Raw genomic sequence first — 25,967 nt, 5'->3', positions numbered from 1 at the left:
AAGAATGCTGAAATATGCCGAGTTCTTGGGCTCAATGTTAACGGAGAGGTGGGGAGGGTATGGGACCCCGGTTGTGGGTGAAGAACCTGGGAAGGCTAAGGATGTGGAGACTCTGACAATCGTAACAGCATGGCCTCATTTAATTAACTTCCTGCGTACTCCCATGATTGGCAGCCTGATGGTAGGCAGGCTCATCAATTATTGTCAGGAGGCTACAGCTGGGGACCCGTAGGGATGGTCCCTGGTAGTCTATGGGGGGGAAGAAGGATCTTGGCTTTGACTAGGAGGGGCATGTGGGGGATTTTAAAATTCCCATCCCCTTTTTCAAATCCCTCCATGGCCTTGCCTCTTCCTATCTCTGTAACCTCCTCCAGCCCCACAACCCTCTGAAATATCAGTGTTCATCTAATGCTAGCCTTTTGAGCATTCTGATTTTAATTGCTTCAGCATTGGTGGGCATGCCTTCAGCTGCCTGGGCTCTAAACTCTGGAATTCCCTCCCTAAACCTCTCCATCTCTTTTCCTCTCTTGCTTTCCTTAAGATGCTCCTGAAAACCTACCTCTTTGACCAAGCTTTTGGCCGTTTTCTCTAAAATCACCTTATGTGGCTTGGTGTCAAATTTTGCTTCATAACCCTTCTGCGAAGCCCCTTGGGACATTTTATTGTGTTAAGATTAGAGATACAGCACTGAAACAGGCCCTTCGGCCCACCGAGTCTGTGCCGAACATCAACCACCCATTTATACTAATCCTACACTAATCCCATATTCATATTCCTACCAAACATCCCCACCTGTCCCTATATTTCCCTACCACCTACCTATACTAGTGACAATTTATAATGGCCAATTTACCTATCAACCTGCAAGTCTTTTGGCTTGTGGGAGGAAACCGGAGCACCCGGAGAAAACCCACGCAGACACAGGGAGAACTTGCAAACTCCACACAGGCAGTACCCGGAATTGAACCCGGGTCCCTGGAGCTGTGAGGCTGCGGTGCTAACCACTGCGCCACTGTGTTAAAGGCACAATATAAAACCAGGTAAGATCAGTGCTGTGATCAGGGCTTGGAGAGGCCAAAGGCTTCCTTGTGAGGTGTGGGGGAAGCCCCTCTGCTTCTCTTAGCCCACACGAAACTTCAAAATTTACCTCAACCTCTTCTGGCCAGTTAGCTGCTCTTTCCAAGTTGCTGTTGCTGGATAGTCCCCTTTGGTGAGGTTAGAAATAAGCACAGATGATCTCATTAGGCCCTGACATTATCTTGTTAATTGTATCAGTGATGGCCTGATTGGTGTTTGTAAAAATTTGAACAGCTGGCAATGGGGTCAAGGTGAGGTCAGGTTGTTCACTCCCAATATTTTACCCCCCACCACCCGCTTCCCCTATCCCTGACCCCCCCCCCCCCCTCTTTCCCCCACCATCCCTCCTGTCCTTTGGAGGGCAGTGGGGGTGGTTCAGGGAGGGGGTTAAAATTGAGGGTCTTATTTCTCAAATGACAAGAACCATTGTGGGCTAGTCACTAGAGTTTGTGATTCCATCTGGTGAAGGCATAGTGTGGTTGCGTGTGTCTCTATCCACTGCTTTGGCAAAGGTTCAAATGGTTTAACATCTCCACTCAAATAGCGGATAAAGAAATAACATATAAATGCATAAGTATTCATGTTTCAATGCCACAAACAAAAAGGCTTATATTACCCAGCTTGTGAGCAGAGATTAAGAACTTAGTTAAAGTACTTGGCCAATGTCCCACTAGACTGGACCCACTTTGTGTAGCTATACTACTGCTTCTGTGTTGATACCAAACTTCTTAAATGTGCATGGTTGTGAAAGTCGGTTCTGACTCCCACCTGCATTGAAGACAAGCAGCATGAGACCATCCCTTGTGGTACTACAGTGAAACATTTGTTATCTGGCATGTGCCGGACCTGAGAAATGCAAAAACGCATCTGACTGTAGGGACCAAGAATCTCATTATCATGAATGGGGAACCAGTCACTGAGGCAAGCTAACATTTCCATCTGCAGATGGCAACCTTTATTCCTGTGGTTTTTGGTAGCCCAACCCAATAGTCTCCCAACTGGCCTCCCGGTGTCCGACCGGGTTGGTTCTGGCACTTGTTGGATGCTCCTTCAGCTCCGCTACCACCAACTGACGCACGGAGAAAGTTGGCTTCGCCCTTGCAGACTCAATAGAGGGAAAGCAGTTTCCGTTTTTCCTGTTGTCACTCGGCTGGGCAGAGGTGCAGCCAGAGATCGGACTTTCCATTGCAAAGTTATTGCTGGCGGACCAAAGACGATTTTTATATTTCCCTTAATCCTTTGGGGTCAGTGCACCAATATTGCACACGATGCAGGTGAGAATGCACTCGGGAAAACTTGGCCCAGGAGAGTTTTGGGAGATTTTGGAAATTCCAAATCATAGAGCTTACTGGTAAATTGCCGGATAACAAAACATTTACTGTAGATTTAACAGAATGATACCTGGTCTCCAAGGGTTAAATTATGAGGAGAGATTACACAAACTAGGGTTGTATTCCCTGGAATTTAGAAAGCTATGGGATGATTTGATCAAAGTTTTTAAGATATTAAGGGGAACAGATATAGATCCTCTCTTCATCGTTGCTGGGTCAAAATCCTGGAATACCATACCTAACAACACTGTCAGAGCACCTTCACCATACGGACTGCAGAGGTTCAAGATGGTGGTTCACCACCACCTTCTCAAAGGCAATTAGGGATGGGCACTAAATGCTGCCCTTTCCAGTGATGCCCACATCCTATGAATGAATAAAGAAAGCAAGAAACTATTTCTGCTGGTTGCTGAGTCTAGGAATAGGGGACATAGCCAAAAGATTCGAGCCAGGTCTTTCAGGAATGAAGTTAGGCAACACTTCTACATGCATAGAATGATAGAAGTTTGGAACTCTCTCCCACAAATGGCAACTGATGTTAGATCAATTCTTAATTTTAAATCTGACATTCATAGATTTTTGTTGACCAAAGGTATTAAGGGATATGGGGCATATGTGGGTATATGGAGTTAGGTCACAGATCAGCCACAATCAGCCATGATCTCATTGAATGGTGGAACAGGTTTGAGGGACTAAATGGCCCACTCCTGCTCCTATATTCCGAGACTCATAATCTTGGGATTTCCACTGCTTTGAATATAACTTCCCCCTGTATGAAAGCAAAGTTTCCAGGTGGTTCATTGGTGATCCCTCCTACCAGTTAAACCAGTGTGGTTTCAACCTCAGTGGACAGAGTACGGTTCATAGCTGCGGGCACAACTCAAGTTCTGTATCATATTCCATGGACACTAGTCTGAAATCCCAGCAGCCACTATAAAGTGCACTGAGCTGTGTGCAATTCTGCAGGATCTGCTCATTTGGATAATGCACATAAGCACTTAGCATAAGTTTGGTCCTTGTGTGAGCAGCTAACCAAGGGGGAGGGGAGCCTGTATCTGCTGTATGGGTCCAAAAGTTACCTTGGAGTCTACACGCAGCACGTGCATTTCCTTAAAACCCATGGCTTAGTATAGCTTCTGGTATCCTTGCAGTCAGAACATGAAATATTCTTGACCCTTGTCAAGAGGAGCTGTTGGGTTCAAAAGTGAATTGAGATGAAAGCCTCAGTTTCTGTGAGCTCTGCTGATAGTGGTGAGCATCAAAGGGGGAGCATGGTTGTGAAATTGGGCACTGAGATTGGCATACTCAATTGACAAAGTACTGTGATTCATGGCAATGAAACATGCCAGCTCTTCGAATGCTACATTGGTGATCAGCATTGAAAAAACAATATTCAAATTGATCAGAGTGGAATACTTGCTACCTCCTCATCAAGAGTCACTGCTCAAAGAAAAGAAGAAACTTGCATTTCGATAGCATCTTTCACAGCCTCACGATGTCCCAATGGCTTTACAATCACTTAGGTTCTTTTGAAGTGTTGTTGTGGTGTAATTATTGTGACAGCCAATTCACACGCAGTAAGGTCCCACAAACAGCAACAACATAATAACTAGATAATCTGCTTTTTATTGATGCTGGTTGACAGATAAATGTTGGCCAGGATACTGGAGAAAACCTCCCTGCTTTTCTTTGAAATAGTGCTAAGGACATGCCTGCCCACATGTCAGGGCAGGCGGGGTCTCAGTTTAATATCTCAACTGAACAACAGCATCTCCAACAATGCAGCAGCCCCTCGGTACTGCACTAATCAAGAGCACTGCTCAAAGAAAGAAAGAACTTGCATTTATATAGCACTTTTCACCACGTCATGTTGATCATATGCTCAACCATATGAAATGGATGCTGTAGTGTGTGGAGCACTAAATATATAGCGGCTGGCTTCTTAAAGGCATCACTTGTTATTGTTGGTTGGAGAGTTAGAATTTTTAAACCTTATCAGATTGTTTTATGTGCATTTTCATTGGGGCATTAATTTTTTTTATCTGTTTCATGGGATGGTGTGTGTCAGTCGCAAGGTCAGCATTTATTTCCCATCCCAAATTGTCCTTGAGAAGGTGGTGGTAAGCCGTCTTCTTGAACCACTGCAGTCCATGTGGTGTAGGTACACTCACAGAGCTGTTTGGTAGTGAGTTCCAGGATTTTGACCCAGTAATCATGAAGGAATGGCAATGCATGTCAAAGTTGGTATGGTGTGTGTGCCTTGGAGGTGATGGTGCGCCCATGCATCTGCTGCCCTTGTCCTTCTAGGTAGTGCAGGCCATGGGTTGAGGCTGAAGAAGCCTTGCTGCATTGCTACATCTTGTAGATGGTACACAGCAGCCTCGGTGTGCCAATGCTGGAGGGAGTTGTTGTTTAAGATGGTGGATGGGTTGCTGCTCAAGCGGACTGCTTTGCCCTGCATAGTGTCGAGCTTCTTGAGTGCTGTTCCAGAGAAGTGGAATATTCCATCACACTCCTGACTTGTGCCATGTCGTTGGTGTAGAATCTCCAATTCTTCCAGTTCAGCAGGGGTGTTCCAGGGTAGAAATATCCAGGCATGTACGGAGAAAGAAGGCTGGAAAGCAGAGGGTTGAGCAATGCACAACGTTCGTGGAGACCTTCAAGAGTGCAGCTGAAGAGCAGCTTTGGCAAAAGCTTTACGAAATGGCATTCTGTTTGGCAGTGTAATGCTGAGCAATAGGGTCATGTTGGAGGGAGGCCTAAACAGGGAGATAAAGTAACGGAAAAACAAAAACAGGATACAGATAAATGTATGAAATGAAAGGTTAGTGATGTGGTCATGTTTTGAGGAGGATTGGCTAGTTCTTAACTGATGGGACTGACTATGATTGATCCTTGAGTAAGACCTCAATGATTCAACTCAATTCACTTGTTGAAGAACGGAATGTTTTCTGTCAAGATTTCAATCATAACACCACACAATGTGAAATATTGGCAGGACAAATATTTGGCAGAAATGCAATTATGTATTAATACAGTAGAAGATGTGGTCTGGGAGAGGCAAATATATGACATAACTGATCATTCTGAGTTTCTATAAATCCTGTATTTGCCTCTGCTATAATTCAGTTACAGGTCAGCTAAAATCTAGTCGAATATTGGAGCAGGTCTGAGGGCTGACTGGCCCCTGTTTCTATGTTACACTCGTGACAAGATTTGCATCCAGGTCCCAAATTACTATTGATTAACTCAGCGTGCCTCCCAGTTTCCCTCATTAAGACCATCTGGAAAAACCCGTGCACAATTACAAACCTGTGATAGCTTGAAAAGTGAATGCTTACCTGCAAATTAAATAGGTGCTGGGAATTCCCTTAGAACAGCTCCTGCTCTGCCACGTAACATGGCCAGAAACCAAAACTAGGGTTTCTGCTGCATTCATGCTCAAGTTATATTAGTGGAGTTGGAGCAGCTCTTAGGAGATTCGCTTTCTTGATGTTTGCGAAGTTATTCTAAGAGCTGATTTTAAAGTATCACTGTGATTGTGACAGAACCAAATAATGCAATGGGGTTTTCTGTCCAAGACTGATAGCCATTTCTGTTCCTCACAGTGGAGCAGGGTGAGGAGAGGGCAGCCCAGAGCATAAAGTTTAAAGAAACCTCCTCTACGATCCAGGCAGATGGTCATGATCGAAAGCCATAGGTCAGACTCAGCAGTGTCAATTTTATTAAAAGGGGAAAAAAATCTGAAAAACAAATGCATAAAATGCACAGTGAGTTGATTAGTTAGTATCTGAAAGTGAAAAATGGAGCGACATTTTAGGTCTGCCTCATAACAATTCTCTTCCACTGGTAATGTTAACCTATCTTTTTCTTTCAAGTACTTTCTGTGCATTTCCTATACATTACAGATTTTTCCCCCTTATTGACCCAGGGTTTTTCTATGTGTTTTGCCTCTCCCAGAAGATTACACACCTGAGGGGTTTAGAAAAGGCCTTTGCTCCTAGGTATCGTGTGGAGAAGCTTAATGGGCCAGCTGGCCTTTTCCTGCCCTTTCATATTTTAAATTGATGGCTTTTCTCTAACAAATGTTTTTCAGCAAGTTGCTCACCAATTGTGTGCATGTGTCTGGATGGGGTGGGTGATGAATAAGTCTCAATTGTCTTAGGGATTATACGTACATGTTCAATTTTCCTGAGGTCAGTGTGCTTGTGTTGGCTTAAGCAATCTCAACTGTTATAAAGATTATATGCATGTGTAAGAGGCAAGGTTTCAATTGCTTTGTAGGATTATGCGTGTGTGTGTGTCTGTGTGTGTGTGTATACATAAAGGAGAAAGCTTCATTTCTTCTGAGGATTCTCTGAGTGTGTTAGTATAGTTGTAGGGGTCTCAGTTCTCCTGAAGTGTGTGCGAATCTGACTCTGCGACTGCAAGACGCCAGCTATGTAGGAAAAAGGTATTTAAAAAAGTCAAAACTCTGCAGAGATAAGAAAGTTTTACGTTCCATTAAAGTCTCCCTTCTCGTTGGCAATTGTAATTTATATAGGTTTTGTTGGGATTTGCAAGCAGATTTTATGGCAGCCATATTGCAAATCGTGAAACACAGTTGTGTAGGTCATATGGATATAATTGTTCTTTGTTTTGATCTGCCCACTATGTTTAAAGTGTTTCCAACTCATGTCTAATGAGCGTTACTAGACCTGGCTCCAGAGCTCTTGAAAGGTTGTGCCTTATTGCTTGTGGTATTGGGAATAGTAATAATGGAGGCCCATGTGTGGACAGGACTATATGAGACCATACATTGCCTTTCCCTGGTGAGAGCACGAGGAGACAGGGTAATTCTCTACTACAACCAACTTTAGTATGCATTAGAAAGTTCAGAGGTTAAACCTTTTAAAGTTAAACAGTGCCAGATGTGGTACAAGATTGTGCAATGAGAGAAATTTTCCTTTGGTTAGAAATTGTGATTGTGACCAACTATGATTAGGTGCAATTTGTCCTTATAAAGAAGGTCTTTGCCAGCCGCGATTCTGAGGCGTCAGTTCAAATAACATATTTTCGGTAAAGTCAGCTGTAGAGAGAAAAAAAATCTTCTTTCTTGTGTTTTGGCAAGAACATAAAAACAGGTTTATGGGCCCTACAATTTCCCCACGTGGTGAGTTCCCTATCTCAGCTGTGTCGCCCAGACAAATCTCCTAGAGCATGCGCAGTATCTGTTGAAATGGAAAGAGGAATTAGCTTGATCACATTTCTCAGAAGCACCTCAGATCACTTTTAGGTTAGGGGTAATTTTCACTTTGGAAATGAGCAGATTGTCTGCTGGTTACCCGCCCTTCTTGATTTTCCATACCACTGAGGAAAATTGGGCACCCTGCAAAGTGGTCAACTGTTTGTTTTCTACCCACACCCAATGAATTACATTTGATGTGCAGTGACTGTTGTTATATAATCAAAGATGGCCACCATTTTACAAACAGCAAGATCTCATGAGCAGTGAGATGGATGACTGGCTGAGCTAATTTTTGTTCTGTTGGTTGAGGGAGCAATGTTGCCCAGGCTACCAACAGAACCCCTTGCTCCCTCTCAATTGGGATGTTTAACATTGACTTGAATCACCAGAGCGGGCAGAGCAGGGTTTCTACAAATCTTGTGCAGAGGTGATGGCAGCAAAGCAGGAGAAGCCCTGAAGAAATTCCTCGGGGCTTTCTCATGAACTAACATTTTATCAGGACAGTAAGTAGCTCCAACTTCTGGTATAAATCTGTGTATTTTGCCCTATTAAAATGATTGCCCTTAATGGCTATTCTCTAGTCCATTCTACCAATTCAGGATCTCTACAGTCTTTCTGCAATGTGGGGCTATCCTAAACCACCTCCGACATCACCAGTGGATTAAAAAAAATCAATAATTTCCTGAAGACCTAACTCTTCATCCAAGCACTCTTGCTTCTTTCATCATCAGAGATCTTCCACTGCCTTGAAGTGCATGGTTTTACAAGAGATGCAACTCATCAGTGCACGTGACATATTTTACACAGATTTGAGCATGGTCTGATTAATAACTATGTAGACACTGAGGGGGCAAGTTTCCTCTTCCGACCACCTCTCTCGCACTGGAAAATGTAGCGATCAGCAGATGAAAGTGTTTTTAAAAAACCTACCACCCAATGGCAGCTCAAGGGTGACCCAGTTCAATTTATGCACAGTTTTTGAAAGGGGCAGCCGGTGTTCCTGAAACCTTATTAACATATTCAGATCAGGAGCCTATGTTGACTGTAGGACTCCAACACAAATCCCTGTGCTTGATTTGGCCTAATAGTTATGATTCAATCAAAGGGGACAATTGTTTGGGTAGAGTCTGATTTAAAATTTTGTGCTGTCGGGAAAGTGTTACCACTTGTAGGCAAGTCTAAAACTAGGGGTCATAAATATAAAACAAGCACTAATAAATCCAATAAGGAATTCAGGAGAAACTTTTTACTCAGAGTGAGGTGAGAATGTGGAGCTCGACACCTCTAGGAGCAGTTGAGGTGAATAGCGTAGATGCATTTAAGGCGAAGCTACATGAGAGAGGAAGGAATAGAAGGATATGCTGATAGGGATAGGTGAACTAGTGTGGCTTGAGAAGAGCATAAGAGCATGGACCTGCTGGGCCTTTTTCTGTGCTGTAAATATTTTGTGCTATCTTTTTGACTAGTTGGGATGAATGGCCTGTTTCTTAACTGTAAATTCGATGTAATTCTATATGTAATACTTTTACTGTATTTAATATTTATTGATGTTTTCTTTATCAGAGTTTGATTTTTTTTCATTGAGCTTTCAGTTTAACTGCACTAAGCCTGAGTTGTGTTGAATACACAACTACCTCACCTGCAGACCGCCTCCCTACTGACCTGCTCTAAGCTGCATGAGTTCAAAACCAGTTAAGGAGCAATTGTCTATTAGAGGAGCAGAGCTGCCACTTAATTAAATGACAGAAGTAAAGTACTATGGGCACCTGTTGGCTGGTGCATTAATGTCATGAACTGTCTCTGAGATCATTGCACTTATCCAATGACAATATCCCGAAAAGAAGGATGGGATTAGTCCAAAGAATTTTTTTTTGCATGGGAACATTGTTAATGTACTATAAGGTCCTAATTGAGAGACCCTCCCACTGTATGAGCAATGATGTTATAGTCACATGACAAAGGTTTGAGGAGAAGAAGGTATAGCAGCATGAAGGATGCTAGCTTAGGTAACTTGTGGAGAGTTAAGGGGAGGTCGTGTCTCACTAATTTGATTGAGTTTTTTGAGGAAGTGACAAAGATGATTGATGAAGGAAGGGCAGTGGATGTTATCTATATGGACTTCAGTAAAGCCTTTGACAAGGTCCCTCATGGCAGACTGGTACAAAAGGTGAAGTCACACGGGATCAGAGGGGAGCTGGCAAGATGGATACAGAACTGGCTCTGTCATAGAAGACAGAGGGTAGCAGTGGAAGGGTGCTTTTCTGAATGGAGGGATGTGACTAGTGGTGTTCTGCAGGGATCAGTGCTGGGACCTTTGCTGTTTGTAGTATATATAAATGATTTGGAGGAAAATGTAGCTGGTATGATTCGTAAGTTTGCGGATGACACAAAGGTTGGTGGAGTTGCGGATAGTGATGAGGATTGTCAGAGGATACAGCAGGATATAGATCGGTTGGAGACTGGGGCGGAGAAATGGCAGATGGAGTTTAATCCGGACAAATGTGAGGTAATGCATTTTGGAAGGTCTAATGCAGATGGGAGGTATACAGTAAATGGCAGAACCCTTAGGAGTATTGACAGGCAGAGGGATCTGGGTGTACAGGTCCACAGGTCACTGAAAATGGCAATGCAGGTGGATAAGGTAGTCAAGAAGGCATACGGCATGCTTGCCTTCATTGGTCGGGGCATAGAGTATAAAAATTGGCAAGTCATGCTGCAGCTGTACAGAACTTTAGTTAGGCCACATTTAGAATATTGTGTGCAATTCTGGTCACCACACTACCAAAAGGATGTGGAGGCTTTGGAGAGGGTACAGAAGAGGTTTACCAGGATGTTGCCTGGTCTGGAGGGCATTAGCTATGAGGAGAGGTTGGATAAACTCGGATTGTTTTCACTGGAACGACGGAGGTGGAGGGGTGACATGATAGAGGTTTACAAAGTTATGAGCGGCATGGACAGAGTGGATAGTCAGAAGCTTTTTCCCAGGGTGGGAGAATCAGTTACTAGGGGACATAGGTTTAAAGTGAGAGGGGCAAAGTTTAGAGGGGATGTGCGAGGCAAGTTCTTTACACAAAGGGTGGTGAGTGCCTGGAACTTGCAGCCGGGGGAAATGGTGGAAGCAGGTACGATAATGACGTTTAAGAGGCATCTTGACAAATACATGAATAGGATGGGAATAGAGGGATATGGTCCCCAGAAGTGCAGAAGGTTTTAGTTTAGGCAGGCATCAAGATCGGCGCAGGCTTGGAGGGCCGAATGGCCTGTTCCTGTGCTGTACTGTTCTTTGTTCTTTGAGTGTATATAGTAACAGTATTTAAAAGAGTTGTTAGTTAACCTTTACTGGAGCCTAAGACTTTCTCTAGAATGCCCTACAATGCTACTACTATAAATACAATAAAACCCAATATGGTGGCAGTGGTGAAAGCGACCAGGAGAATTTGAAGATTTCCTTACCTTTGGAAGAAACACCAGGTGAACAATAGAGAAATTTAGAGATAAATACTGCCTAGTACAGTAAGAAAGCTACTTACCTACAGAAGAGGCTGTGAGGAACTCCACACCTGCAAGTAGAATCCAGCGATTGGGTGAGTTATGATACCAACGGTCGGGGATCGCTTTAAAAGCCATTGAAAAGCTTGCAGTAATTTTCTAAAGCATTGTTCACAGAGAAGAAAGAGGGGAAAAACCCAATCCTTTACCAGGATCGAACACAAAGGCAAAGAGCGCAAAAAGCATGGAAATTCCTGAAAAGCATGGGAAACCCCTGAAAACAGCAGGGACACCTCCATTAATGCAAGCAAGCCTGAAAAAAAAACAAACAAAATGAATTTCTCAGACAAAGGGGAAAACCCTAAAAAGTCTATTAAAACAGCAGGGATCTCTGGAAACCAGCTGGGACACCTCCATTAAGGCAACCAAGCCTGAAAAAAACAGTGAATTTCTCAAACAAAGAGGAAAACCCTAAAAATGCCTATTAAAACAGTGGGGAACTCTTAAGCAACTGGGACACCTTCATTAAGGCAACTAAGCCTGAAAACAAAGAAAGAAATTGAATTTTGTAAAGAAAGGAGAACACCCGAAAAAGTCTATTAAGAAAGCAATATGGATCCAAAATTGGGAATGCCTCAGAGTTTCCAAAGAGATCCAATCAGATTCAAAATTGGCTATCACGTAGAGAAAGGTTCCTAACGTTTAGAATCACTTCCCAACTCCATACAAAATCTGAAATGGAACAAGTGAACACCCTTCTATATTCAGTAGGGACGATTGTGGAAGATGTAATTGTCCAACAAGGGATCAATAAGGCTACTGATAAATTCAAAGAGGTACTCCAAGCCTTTGATAAATATTTTAATCTCTGTGCTAATAAAATCTTGGAAAGAGCCAAATTTAATAAGTGGGTGCAGATTATTGGTGAATCTGTAGACTCCTAAATTAATGGGCCTGTATAGATTGGCAGAAAGTTGCGAGAAATATGACAAGCACAGAAGAATGATGGAGTGTATTCGCATTAGACAATATTGTACATGTAGATGGCCCCAAGAAGGTCCAGGAGGGAGAACAATGAAGATGTTCCATGAATATAGGAAATGCTTTACCATATAATTGATGACTTATTAGTTTACAATGACAGAATTGTTATTCCTACTTCAATGAGATCCGATATCTTAGATTGATTTGTGTATAACCAAGTGCAGAGCAAGGGCACAATCTTTGGAATGGTGGCCTGGGGTATCTAAGGATATTGAGAACATGATCAACAACTGTCAAACATGCATGATACAGAGGCCAGAACAGTGCAACCTGCTGTTGACCACCCAATTTCCAACTAGACCTTGGCAAAGGCTAGGCATGGTGGTTTGGTAGGTAGTCATATATCATCATTATCGACTTCTTTTCCAGGTGGACAGAAATCTGATGATTCCATTCTACGACCACCGAGGTAGTTTCAGAATCCTTAAGGACATCTTTGCGACACATGGAATTCCAGATGAAATATTATTAGACAACAGACCACAGTTCATGAATTAATGTTTTACCCAGTTTGCTGTGAAGATGGACTTTTAGTACCAACAGTCCAATAGCAAGGCAGAACGAGGTGTGACAACCATAAAATCTTTACTTAAGAAAAATTAAGATCTTCCTATCTCACTCCTAGTTTATCGTTCAACACCACTGCTGTGCAGATTATCACCAGCAGAATTACTAATGGGAAGGAAGTTAAGAACACAGTATTGCCTCAACAATTAATACCTGGATTGAAGACTCAAGACTATGAGAAAGTTTGAGAAAGAGAAAACTCTTATAGAAGGAAAAAAATCTGAAATTGCAGTACGAGATTTCGAATGTGAAGCTTACCCAAATTAAACAATGGTCAAAAAGTTTGGATACGTGACCTGGACTGAGAAGGTACAGTAATCCATAAACATAAGGACTATCAGCAATCGTATGTTATACGAATGAATGGAGGGAACATACGAAGGAATCGGAGTAATATCATTCCAATTCCACAAAAGCAGCAGCCAGTAATTCATCTGCAAGATCCAGATGAAGTGGAACAAACCCAAACCAAACAGAATACTACAACCTGGAGAAATGAAAAACCAAGTCAGCAACCCAGCCTTCCTACGAAGACTACTGATCATCCCAGACAGATTACAACCAGGTCAGGGAGAATTGTCAAACCTCCGATGAGACTGAATCTGTAAAGTCAGAGACGTGGGGGGAGAGAGAGTAGTAGAGAAGTCACAAATGTATATATGTTGGAAAAATGTTGGATAAATACTTGGAAGGAGATGTCGTATAAGGTTGTAAAGAGTTAATACTGAAGACAGTGAGAGAAACCCCTCCCACTGTACGAGTGATGATGCAACAGTCATATGAGATAGGCTTGAGGAGAAGAAGGTATAGCAGCACAAAGGATGCTAGCTTAGGTGGCTTGCGGAGAGTGTATATAGTAACCGTAAATAATAGAGTTGTTAGCTAACCTTTAGTGTAAGACAAATACAGCTAAACCCAACAGTTAGGATGTGGAATTCCCTACCAGAAACAGTAATAGAAGCAGAATTTTTAGAAGGGAAATGAATAAATATTAGAAAAATTAAAAAATAGAGTTGGTGCAGGTAAAATGGGCTGAATGACTTCTTTCTGTGCTGTAGAGTTCTAGCAGTCTATAACTCTCATGTTTATGGTCTCAGTCCATCCAATCTCATGGATTTCCTCTCAGTGTATATTTAAATATGCTGTCCGCTCCTCATACCAAATAACTCCCCTCAACTCTCCCTTCCTCCATGCTACCATTAATAGTTGCAACTGTTGTGGTTCCTCTCCTCAGGAATTCCCTCCCCAATTAACTCCACCATCCCCCAACGTTCCCTATTTTGAAAAGCCTCCCAAGGACCTTTCTTTTTGACCAAGCTTTTACCCCTCTGCCCATATCTTTTTCCTCTTTTCTTTTTTTGTTCTCCTCCTGCTCTGTACCATTTATTCTCACCACCTTGTACAACAACAATTGGCTTTTTTATGGTGTTGAACATTGCGGAGCAGAAGAATGCACCACGGGCAGTCAGACAGGATGCGATTTGTGATTTTTGTTAGAACAGTATTGGCACAGAGAGAGGAGGGCTTTGAAGAAGAGTTATAGGAGAACCAGGAGGTGCCAATAGTTCCAAGGACCAAGGACACAAAGGTACATTGACCAGGAAGCTGGAGAAGAGCAAGGAAGCACTGCTTAGATAAAAGGATACAGATGACTGAAGCATCTAGGCTGGTTCAGAACTGACAACAGTGGAGTGAATTTATTTGCCACCATTGATGCAGCTGAGCTGATAGATTGTTAGTATTGTATCACAGAGAAAAGGAAGGTTAGAGATGGGGTGATAGTTGGCAGGTCAGAAGGGACAGGGATGGATTATTAGAGGAGGTCATTGATAACAATGATTTTGAAGAGGAGAGAAATAATACCAGAGGAGAAAGAACCTTGGACCGGAGCGGCGGCGGCAGTCGTCAGAAGGACCTGGGAAGAGGCGGATCTGGAGCGGGACCTCATAATCAAGAGCGGGGCTCGAGGCCTTCACTTACCTTGGACTGGAGTGGTGGGCTGCAGTCAGCAGGCTCTCTCTCTGTTCTGGCACGCGCTGAATTTCAAAGGAGGAGGAAAAAAAGACTTACAGTGACATCACGGGAAATCTGTAAGCTGATTGGTTAGGTAAGTAAGAGCTGTTAGTGCCTGTAAATAGCTTGAAAAAATCAGGGGAGAGAAAGTTCTTTTTTAAAAAAAAACTCAAAACCTACCTTATAAGTGATAAGGTTAGTACTACTAAAGTATGTTTTGTGTTTTTAATTAGTGTAATTTATCAATAATTACCAGTAATTATTACTAATTTTTTTAATATAGTAAGTAGTGGTTTTTAGGGAATTAACGGTCCCTAGTGTAAATAATCTCAATTTCTTTGAGTAAATTAATAAGTAATGGCAGGGCAGCTCAGCAACATAGAGTACTCCTCCTGTGCAATGTGTGAAGTCAGGGACACTTCCAGTGTCCAGGGCGAGCACGTGTGCAGGAAATGTCTCCAGCTGCAGCTACTCAAAATCCGTGTTTCGGATCTGGAGCGGCAGCTGGGGACACTGTGGAGCATACGCGAGGCTGGAATCATGGTGGATAGCAAGTACAGGGAGGTGGTCACACCGCAGATAAAGACTGCTCAGGCAGAAAGGGAATGGGTGACCACCAGGCAGAGTCAAAGAACTAGGCCGGTAGTGCAGGAGTCCCCTGGGTCCATCTCCCTATCTAACAGATAAACTTCTTTGAGTACTGTTGGGGGGAGAAAGTTTCTCAGGGGAATGCAGCAAGAGCCAAGTCTGTGGCACCACAGGTGGTTCTGCTGCACAGGAGGGGAGAAAAAGAGTGGGAGAGCTATAGTGTCATAGAGTCATAGAGAGATACAGCACTGAAACAGGCCCTTCGGCCTACCGAGTCTGTGCCGACCATCAACCACTCATTTATACTAATCCTACATTAACCCAATATTCTCTGCCACATCCCCACCTTCCCTCAATTCTCCTACCACCTACCCACACTAGGGGCAATTTACAATGGCCAATTTACCTATCAACCTGCAAGTCTTTGGCTGTGGGAGGAAACCGGAGCACCTGGCAGAAACCCATGCGGTCACAGGGTGATAGGGAATTCTATCATAAGGGGTACAGATATGCATTTCTGTGGCTGCAAACATGACTCCAGGATGGTATATTGCCTCCCTGGTGCTCGGGTCAAGGATGTCATGGAGTGGCTGCAGGATATTCTCAGGGGGTGGGGGGCGTGAACAGTCAGAGGTCATGGTTCACATTGGCATCAATGACATAGGTAGAAGGAGGGATGAGGTCCTGCAACAAGAATTTAGGGAGCTAGGGAACAGATTAAAAAGCAGGGCCTCAAAGGTTGTAATCTCTGGATTACCCCCTGTGCCACATGCTAGTGAGTATAGGAATAAGAGGATAGAGCAGATGAATACATGGCTGAAAACATGGTGCAGGAGGGAGGGCTTTAGTTTCCTGGATCACTGGGTCTGTTTCTGACGAAGGTGGGACCTATACAAGTTGGACGGCTTGCACCTGAACTGGATCGGGACCAACATCCTTGCTGGCAGGTTTGCTAGTGCTGTTGGGGGTTGGGGGTGGTGGTGGTTTAAATTAATTTGGCAGGTGGATGCGATACAGAGTGGAGGTACAGTAAAGGGTGATGCACAGCCAAATACAGAAGAGAAACTAAGTCAGTCTGGAAGGCAGAGCAAATATTGCACAAGCAAATAATACAAGGCTGGATTGCATCTATTTTAACACAAGGAGTCTTACAAGTAAGGCAGATGAATTGAGGGCGTTGATTAACACATGGGAATATGATATTATTGATATCACAGAGACATGGTTTAGGGAGGGGCAGGACTGGAAGCTCAATAATCCAGGATATAGAAGCTTCAGGCATGACAGGGGGTGGAGGGTTATAAAAGAGGAGGTGGCATTGCACTATTGACCAAGGAGTCAATTACTGCAGTAAGGAGGGATGATATCTTAGATGATTCCTCAAATGAGGCCATATGGGTCGAACCTAAAAACAAAAAGGGGGCAATCGCTTGGCTGGGAGTATACTACAGGCCTCCAAATAGTCATGGAGAGATAGAGGAGCAGATATGTAGGCAAATCTCAGAGAGGTGTAAAATTATAGGGTAATAATAGTAGGAGATTTCAACTTCCCCAATATGAACTGGGATAGTCTTAGTGCAAAAGGCTTAAAGGGGGCGGAATTCTTAAAGTGCATCCAGGAGAGCTTTTTGAGCCAGGAAGTAGAAAGTCCGACAAGACAAGGGGCGGTACTGAACCTAATCTTAGGAAATGAAGCCGGACAATTGGTAGAAGTGTCAGTGGGGGAGCATTTCAGGGATAGTGACCATAACTCTGTACGATTTAAGGTAGTTATGTAAAAGGACAAAAGATGGACCGGAAATAAAGGTACTGAATTGGGGGAAGGCCGATTTCAATATGATAAAACAGGACCTGGCCAAAGTGGACTGGGAGCAGTTACTTGTAGGAAAGTCTACATCAGACCAGTGGGAGTCATTCAAAAAGGAAATAGTGAGAGTTCAGGGCCAACATGTTCCCGTAAAGGTGAAGGGTAGGACAAACAAGTCCAGGGAATCCTGGATGTCAAGCGATATAGAGGATTGGATCAGGAAAAAAACGGAGGCTTATGGCAGATTCAGGGGGCTGAAAACAGCAGAGGCCCGAGAGGAGGAAGGAAGTGTAGGGGGGTACTTAAAAAAGTAATTAGGAGAGCGAAGAGGGGGCATGAAAAAACACTGGAGGGCGATAAAGGAAAATCCCAAGGTGTTTTATAAGTATATTAAGGGTAAGGTGATAACCAGGGAAAGAGGCCCATTAGGGACCAAAGTGGCAATCTGTGTGTGGAGCTGGAGGACGTAGGTGAGGCTTTAAATTATTGCTTTTCATCTGTGTTCACTATGCAGAAGGGCGATGTAGGTCTAGAGATCAGGGAGGGGGATTGTGATATACTTGAACAAATTAGCATTGAAAGGGAGGAGGTATTAGCGGTTTTTGTGGGCTTCAAAGTGGATAAATCCTCAAGCCCAGATGAGATGTATCCCAGGCTGTTATGTGGGGAAGGGAGTTGATGGCAGGGGCTCTGACACAAATTTTCAAATCCTCTCTGGCCACAGAAGAGGTACCAGAGGACTAGAGGACAATGAATGTGGTACCATTATTCAAGAAGGGGAGCAGGGATACACTAGGTAATTACAGGCCGGTGAGTCTAACATCAGTGCTAGGGAAAATACTGGAAAAAATTCTGAGGGACAGGATTAATCTCCACTAGGAGAGGCAGGGATTAATCAAGGACAGTCAGCATGGCTTTGTCAGGAGGAGATCATGTTTCAAAAATTTGACTGAATTTTTCGAGGAGGTGACTAGATGTGTAGATGAGGGTAAAGCAGTTGATGTAGTCTACATGGACTTCAGTAAGGCTTTTGATAAGGTCCCACATGGGAGATTGGTTAAGAAGGTAAGAGCCCATGGGATCCAAGGCAATTTGGCAAATTGGATCCAAAATTGGCTTAGTGGCAGGAGGCAGAGGGTGATGTTTGAGGGTTGTTTTTGCGATTGGAAGCCTGTGACCAGTTGTGTACCGCAGGGATCAGTGCTGGGACCCTTGCTGTTTGTAGTGTACATTAGTGATTTAGATGTGAATTTAGGAGGTATGATCAGTAAGTTTGCAAATGACATGAAAATTGGTGGTATCGTAAATAGTGAGGAAAGCCTTAGATTACAGGACGATATAGATGGGCTGGTAAGATGGGCAGAGCAGTGGCAAATGGAATTGAATTGAGAAGTGTGAGGTAATGCATTTTGTGAGGACTAACAAGGCAAGGGAATATACAATGGATGGTAGGACCCTAGGAAGTACAAAGGGTCAGAGGAACCTTGGTGTACTTGTCCATAGATTACTGAAGGCAGCAGCACAGGTACATAAAGTGGTAGGAAGGCATATGGGATACTTGCCTTTATTAGCCGTGGCATATAAAAGCAGGGAGGTTATGATGGAGCTGTATAAAACGCTAGTTGGGCCACAGCTGGAGTACTGTGTACAATTCTGGGCACCATACTATAGGAAGGATGTGATTACACTGGAGTGGGTGCAGAGGAGATTCACCAGGATGTTGCCTGGACTGGAGCATTTCAGCTATGAAGAGAGACTGAATAGGCTAGGGTTGTTTTCCTTAGAGCAGAGAAGGCTGAAGGTGGACCTGATTGAGATATACAAAATTATGAGGGGCATAGATAGGGTAGATAGAAATAAACTTTTTCCCTTAGCGGAGGTGTCAATACCAGGGGGCATAGATTTAAGGTAAGGGGCAAGAAGTTTAGAGTGGATTTGAGGGAAACTTTTTTCACCCAGAGGGTGGTAGAATCTGGCACATACTGCCTGAAGGGGTGGTAGAGGCAGGAACCCTCACAACATTTAAGAAATATTTAGATGAGCACTTTAAACACCATAGCATACAAGGCTACAGGGCAAGTGCTGGAAAATGGATTAGAATAGCTAGGCTTGATGGCGGGTGTGGACATGGTGGGCCGAAGGGCCTGTGTCTGTGCTGTATATAACTCTATGACTCTGTAACTATTGACAATGTCAGCTAGCATTTTAAAGAACTTTGAGACATCTTTATCTGCGAGGGAGCCACTACAGAAAAGTTATTGTACGTATTGGCATCAGATCATAACAATTTTAAATTACAGACATCCATATAATGATTATGTGCAACACTTATCCAACTAGTCTTTGTGGTCTTTAGTTACTCTTTTAGTATTATAGGAGTTTCAATAAAATGAACCAGAGTGCTTAAAAACTAGAAGAACTTTTCAACTTAATCATTTTCCTCTCAGTCAGTCTCAGCCTTCTTGATAGCCTTAGGCAGTAACAACAATAACTTACATTATATAGCGCCTTCAATGTAGTAAAAAATCTCATAGTGCTTCACAGGGGCATTATCAAGCACAATTAGACACCGAGCCACATGAGGAGATATTAGGACACACAATCAAATGCTTGGTCAAAGAGGTTGGTTCTAATGAGCGTCTTAAAGTAACAGAGGGAGGTGGTGAGGCAGAGAGGTTTAGGAAGGGAATTCAAGAGCTTGGGGCCTAGGCAATTGAAGGCCTGGCCATCAATGGTGGAGCACTGGAAATTGGGAATGTGCAGAATTGCAGGAGCGTAGAAATCTTGGAGTAGGGCTGGAGGAGGTTACAGAGGTTACAGGATAGGGTAGGGGCAAGACCATGGAGGGATTTGAAAACAAAGATGAGAATTTTAAAATTGAAGGGTTGTGAGAAATAGAATCATAGAAATTATCGAAAGTTTATGGCATAGAAAGAGGCCACTTGGCCCATTGTGTCTGCACTGGAATGTACGTTAGCAAGCATAAGAGGAGGGTGAGTGAACAGGATGTTTGCAAATTAGGATACGCGTAGCAGACTTTTGCAACAGGTTTGTTATAAAATCCATCAAACAGGCCACATTTGACTATTGTTTTTAGATTTGGTTATTTTATCTTCCAAAGGATGTTCATACAGAATGTGCATCTGAAACAATTAGACGATTTGGAGAACAATGCCAAATAATGATAAATACTGAGCTTTCAAATAAGCTTTAAAACAGGGGCAGTCGAGGCTGTTTTTCATGGAGAAAAGAAAGTTGAAGGGAGACCTGACATTGGCCTTTAAACTGCTGCAAGAGACTGATAAAGTATCTAGGGATTAGCTCTGCAGTATTGGAGGACATGAGTTATCCCCCACATTTGAAACAGAGTGCTATCATTTCTTAAGAATTAGATTGAAGAATATTTGAATTGTCACAGGCATACCTGATCAATGAGTCTGTGATGATTCCAGTCTTGCTGGGACCATGAAATAGCATACTTGTCGGGATTGAGTAATTTAGACTGTAATGTTGGACTGGTATCCTGGAACCTCTGCTCAATTATGCTTGAATGTTTTGTCTATGATTGCTCACCTGTATCAGGGGATTAAATCAGGGCAAGCCATTTGTCAGAAGAAACGGGATGAGTGGGCTTATGGCTTGGTATCATTCTGTGTGTTCCATTATTCCATCATAACATTTAGCTGTGCATGATATTTAATGGAATACAATCATTAAATTTTCATAATTTGTTCTGATGCAACTCAATGTGGAAAGAGCTGGATACATCTGTGTACTTTATTACTGCAGACAGTGTGAAGTGCCAGTTCAGTGCGAGCTGTCTGCTTCATGAATACACTTCTGTTAAGCTGCACGCTACTGAAATATAAAAGTATAAAAGTGAGCCATCTTACAGTGCTGACTTTGTTTGCACTGGAGTGCTGACTTGGGTTGCAATGGAGTGCTACAGTGGAAGTTTGGTAAGTGAGGATAATTAAGGGTTAATTTTATCTCAAATCTAATCTGTCTTTTATTTAGCAGATCAACTTAACAGTTGCTGTTAGGGTTGGGGAAGGTGAGTTTTAGACCAGCTTTAAACAGGGTTCACTCAGGCTCTGCTTGCAGCTGCACCTTGTTAATTAGAGAATTGGTTTAAACCAGTTTTCAGGGGGCTAGAGTGAGTCAATATAAAAGTGAGCCATCTTACAATGCTGACTTTGTTTGCACTAGAGTTGCACTAGAGTGCTACAGTGGAAGTTTGGTAAGTGAGGAAGTTCGGTAAGGAGGGAGCGAGCAGCTCCTTTCATTTCCAACCTGTCCTCAGTGAGGGGAGCCCAGAGCTTCCAAAGAGCACAGCTGACTGGGAGAAGACTCGGAGGGCAGAGTTCCGGACCGGTAAGTATAAAAAACTTGCCTCTGGTAAAAAAAATACTGAAAGTGACGTCACAGGAGAAGCTGTGACTTGATTGGCTGGTAGGCAATTTTTCTTTACTGAATTTGAAAATAAAACATTGATAAAAATTGATTAAAACCCTAATTAACTAATTAATAAGTAGAGTAACTAAACCAGAGGGAGGAGATTGCTGTATTTAGTTAGCATTTAATATTTATTGTAGGAATCTAGCACTAGGGACCATATTCTTTGGGCCTCCTTATCTCGAGAGACAATGGATACGTGCCTGGAGGTGGTCAGTGGTTTGTGAAGCAGCGCCTGGAGTGGCTATACAGGCCAATTCTGGAGTGACAGGCTCTTCCACAGGTGCTGCAGAGAAATTTGTTTGTTGGGGCTGTTGCACAGTTGGCTCTCCCCTTGCGCCTCTGTCTTTTTTCCTGCCAACTACTAAGTCTCTTCGACTCGCCACAATTTAGCCCTGTCTTTATGGCTGCCCGCCAGCTCTGGCGAATGCTGGCAACTGACTCCCACGACTTGTGATCAATGTCACACGATTTCATGTCGCGTTTGCAGACGTCTTTATAACGGAGACATGGACGGCCGGTGGGTCTGATACCAGTGGCGAGCTCGCTGTACAATGTGTCTTTGGGGATCCTGCCATCTTCCATGCGGCTCACATGGCCAAGCCATCTCAAGTGCCGCTGACTCAGTAGTGTGTATAAGCTGGGGGTGTTGGCCGCTTCAAGGACTTCTGTGTTGGAGATATAGTCCTGCCACCTGATGCCAAGTATTCTCCGAAGGCAGCGAAGATGGAATGAATTGAGACGTCGCTCTTGGCTGGCATACGTTGTCCAGGCCTCGCTGCCGTAGAGCAAGGTACTGAGGACACAGGCCTGATACACTCGGACTTTTGTGTTCCGTGTCAGTGCGCCATTTTCCCACACTCTCTTGGCCAGTCTGAACATAGCAGTGGAAGCCTTACCCATGCGCTTGTTGATTTCTGCATCTAGAGACAGGTTACTGGTGATAGTTGAGCCTAGGTAGGTGAACTCTTGAACCACTTCCAGAGCGTGGTCGCCAATATTGATGGATGGAGCATTTCTGACATCCTGCCCCATGATGTTCGTTTTCTTGAGGCTGATGGTTAGGCCAAATTCATTGCAGGCAGACGCAAACCTGTCGATGAGACTCTGCAGGCATTCTTCAGTGTGAGATGTTAAAGCAGCATCGTCAGCAAAGAGGAGTTCTCTGATGAGGACTTTCCGTACTTTGGACTTCGCTCTTAGACGGGCAAGGTTGAACAACCTGCCCCCTGATCTTGTGTGGAGGAAAATTCCTTCTTCAGAGGATTTGAACGCATGTGAAAGCAGCAGGGAGAAGAAAATCCCAAAAAGTGTGGGTGCGAGAACACAGCCCTGTTTCACACCACTCAGGATAGGAAAGGGCTCTGATGAGGAGCCACCATGTTGAATTGTGCCTTTCATATTATCATGGAATGAGGTGATGATACTTAGTAGCTTTGGTGGACATCCGATCTTTTCTAGTAGTCTGAAGAGACCACGTCTGCTGACGAGGTCAAAGGCTTTGGTGAGATCAATGAAAGCAATGTAGAGGGGCATCTGTTGTTCACGGCATTTCTCCTGTATCTGACGAAGGGAGAACAGCATGTCAATAGTCGATCATATAGGGACCATATAGTTATAACAATTTAGTAAGGATTTAATAAGTATTTATTTATCTTAAATTAATTTATTAATTAGTGCCAGAAATGTTAGTTAGAGGGGTCAAGTGCTTCACCTGTGAGATGTGGGAGGTCCGTGATGCTTCCAGCGTTCCGGATGACAACATCTGCAGGAAGTGTACCCAGTTGCAGCTCCTCACACACCGCATGGATCAGTTGGAGCGGCAACTGGATGCACTTAGGAGCATGCAGGTGACAGAGAGCATCATGGACAGGAGTTTTAGAGAAGTGGTTACACCCAAGGTGCAGGCAGATAGATGGGTGACCGCTAGAAGGGGCAGGCAGTCAGTGCAGGAATACCCTGTGGCTATCCCCCTCTCTAACTGTTGGGGGGGATGGCCTATCAGGGGAAAACATCAGAAGCCAGAGTAGTGGCACCACGGCTTGTACTGTTGTTCAGCAGGGAGGGACAAAGCGCAGAAGAGCAATAGTTATAGGGGACTCTATACTCAGGGGCACAGATAGGCGCTTCTGTGGACGTGAAAGAGACTCCAGGATGGTATGTTGCCTCCCTGGTGCCAGGGTCAAGGATGTCTCTGAACAGACAGGGGGCATTCTGAAGGGGGAAGGTGAACAGCCAAATGTTGTGGTATACATCGGTAACAATGACATAGGCAGGAAGAGTGATGAGGTCCTGCAGGGGGAGTTTAGGGAGTTAGGTAGAAAGTTAAAAGACAGGACCTCCAGGGTTGTAATCTCTGGATTACTCCCTGTGCCACGTGCCAGTGAGGCTAGAAATAGGAAGATAGTGCAGCTAAACATGCGGCTGAACAGCTGGTGTAGAAGGGAGGGTTTCAGATATCTGGACCATTGGGATCTCTTCAGGGACAGATGGGACCTGTACAAGAAGGACAGATTGCATCTAAACTGGAGGGGCACAAATATCCTGGCTGCGAGATTTGCTAGCGTCACTCGGGAGGGTTTAAACTAGTGTGGCGGGGGGTGGGAACCAGAGCAGTAGGACAGCAAGCGAAATAAATGAGGGGGAACTAGTAAATAAGGCCAGTAAGACGAAGAGGAAGAGCAGGCGGGGAGATGTTGCGGAGCACAGCGGGACTGGTGGTCTGAAGTGCATTTGTTTCAATGCGAGAAGTATAACAGGTAAGGCAGATGAATTTAGAGCTTGGATTAGGACTTGGAACTATGATGTTGTTGCCATTACAGAGACTTGGTTGAGGGAAAGACAGGATTGGCAGCTAAATGTTCCAGGATTTAGAAGCTTCAGGCAGGATAGAGGGGGTTGTAAAAAGGGTGGGAGAGTTGCATTACTTGTTAAGGAGAATATCACAGCTGTACTGCGGGAGGACACCTCGGAGGGGTTGTGCAGCGAGGCAATATGGGTGGAGCTCAGGAATAGGAAGGGTGCAGTCACGATGTTGGGGGTTTACTACAGGTCTCCCAACAGCCAGCAGGAGGTAGAGGAGCAGATATGTAGACAGATTTTAGAAAGATGTAAAGGTAACAGGGTTGTAGTGGTGGGTGATTTTAACGTCCCCTATATTGACTGGGACTCACTTAGTGCTTGGATGGGGCAGAATTTGTAAGGAGCATCCAGGAGGGCTTTTTGAAACAGTATGTAGATAGTCCAACTAGGGATGGGGCCGTACTGGACCTGGTATTGGGGAATGAGCCCGGCCAGGTGGTCAAAGTTTCAGTAGGGGAGCATTTCGGGAACAGTGACCATAATTCCATATGTTTTAAGGTACTTGTGGAAAAGGATAAGAGTAGTCCTTGGGTGAAGGTGCTAAATTGGGGGAAGGCTAATTATAACAATATTAGGCAGGAACTGAAGAATTTAGATTGGGGGCGGCTGTTTGAGGATAAATCAACATCTGACACGTGGGAGTCTTTCAAATGTCAGTTGATTAGATTCCAGGACCAGCATGTTCCTGTGAGGATGAAGGATAAGTTTGGCAAGTTTCAGGAACCTTGGAAAACGCGGGATATTGTGAGCCTAGTCAAAATGAAAAAGGAAGCATTTGTAAGGGCTGGAAGGCTGGGAGCAGACTAATCCCTTGAGGAATATAAAGACAGTAGAAAGGAACTTGAGCAAGGAGTCAGGAGAGCTAAAAGGGGTCATGAAAAGTCATTGGCAAACAGGATTAAGGAAAATCCCAAGGCTTTTTATACATATATAAAGAGCAAGAGGGTAACTAGGGAAAGAGTTGGCACGCTCAAGGACAGAGAAGGGAATCTATGTGTGGAGCCAGAGGAAATGGCGAGGTACTAAATGAGTACTTTGCATCAGTATTCACCAAGTTGAAGGACTTGGTGGATGATGAGCCGAGGGAAGGGAGTGTAGATAGTCTCAGTCATCTCATTATCAAAAAGGAGGAGGTGTTGGGTGTCTTGCAAAGCATTACGTTAGATAAGTCCCCAGGGCCTGATGGGATCTACCCCAGAATACGGAGGGAGGCAAGGGAAGAAATTGCTGGGGCCTTGACAGAAATCTTTGCATCCTCATTGGCTACAGGTGAGGTCCCAGAGGACTGGAGAATAGCCAATGTTGTTCCTTTGTTTAAGAAGGGTAGCAAGGATAATCCAGGAAATTATAGGCCGGTGAGCCTTACATCAGTGGTAGGGAAATTATTAGAGAGGATTCTTTGGCACAGGATTTACTCCCATTTGGAAACAAACCAACTTATTAGCGAGAGGCAGCATGGTTTTGTGAAGGGGAGGTCGTGTCTCACTAATTTGATTGAGTTTTTTGA

The sequence above is a fragment of the Heterodontus francisci genome, chromosome 6 (genome assembly GCF_036365525.1).
Source record: "Heterodontus francisci isolate sHetFra1 chromosome 6, sHetFra1.hap1, whole genome shotgun sequence".
NCBI lineage: Eukaryota > Metazoa > Chordata > Chondrichthyes > Heterodontiformes > Heterodontidae > Heterodontus > Heterodontus francisci.
Note: the sequence above shows the minus strand (reverse complement) of the source record.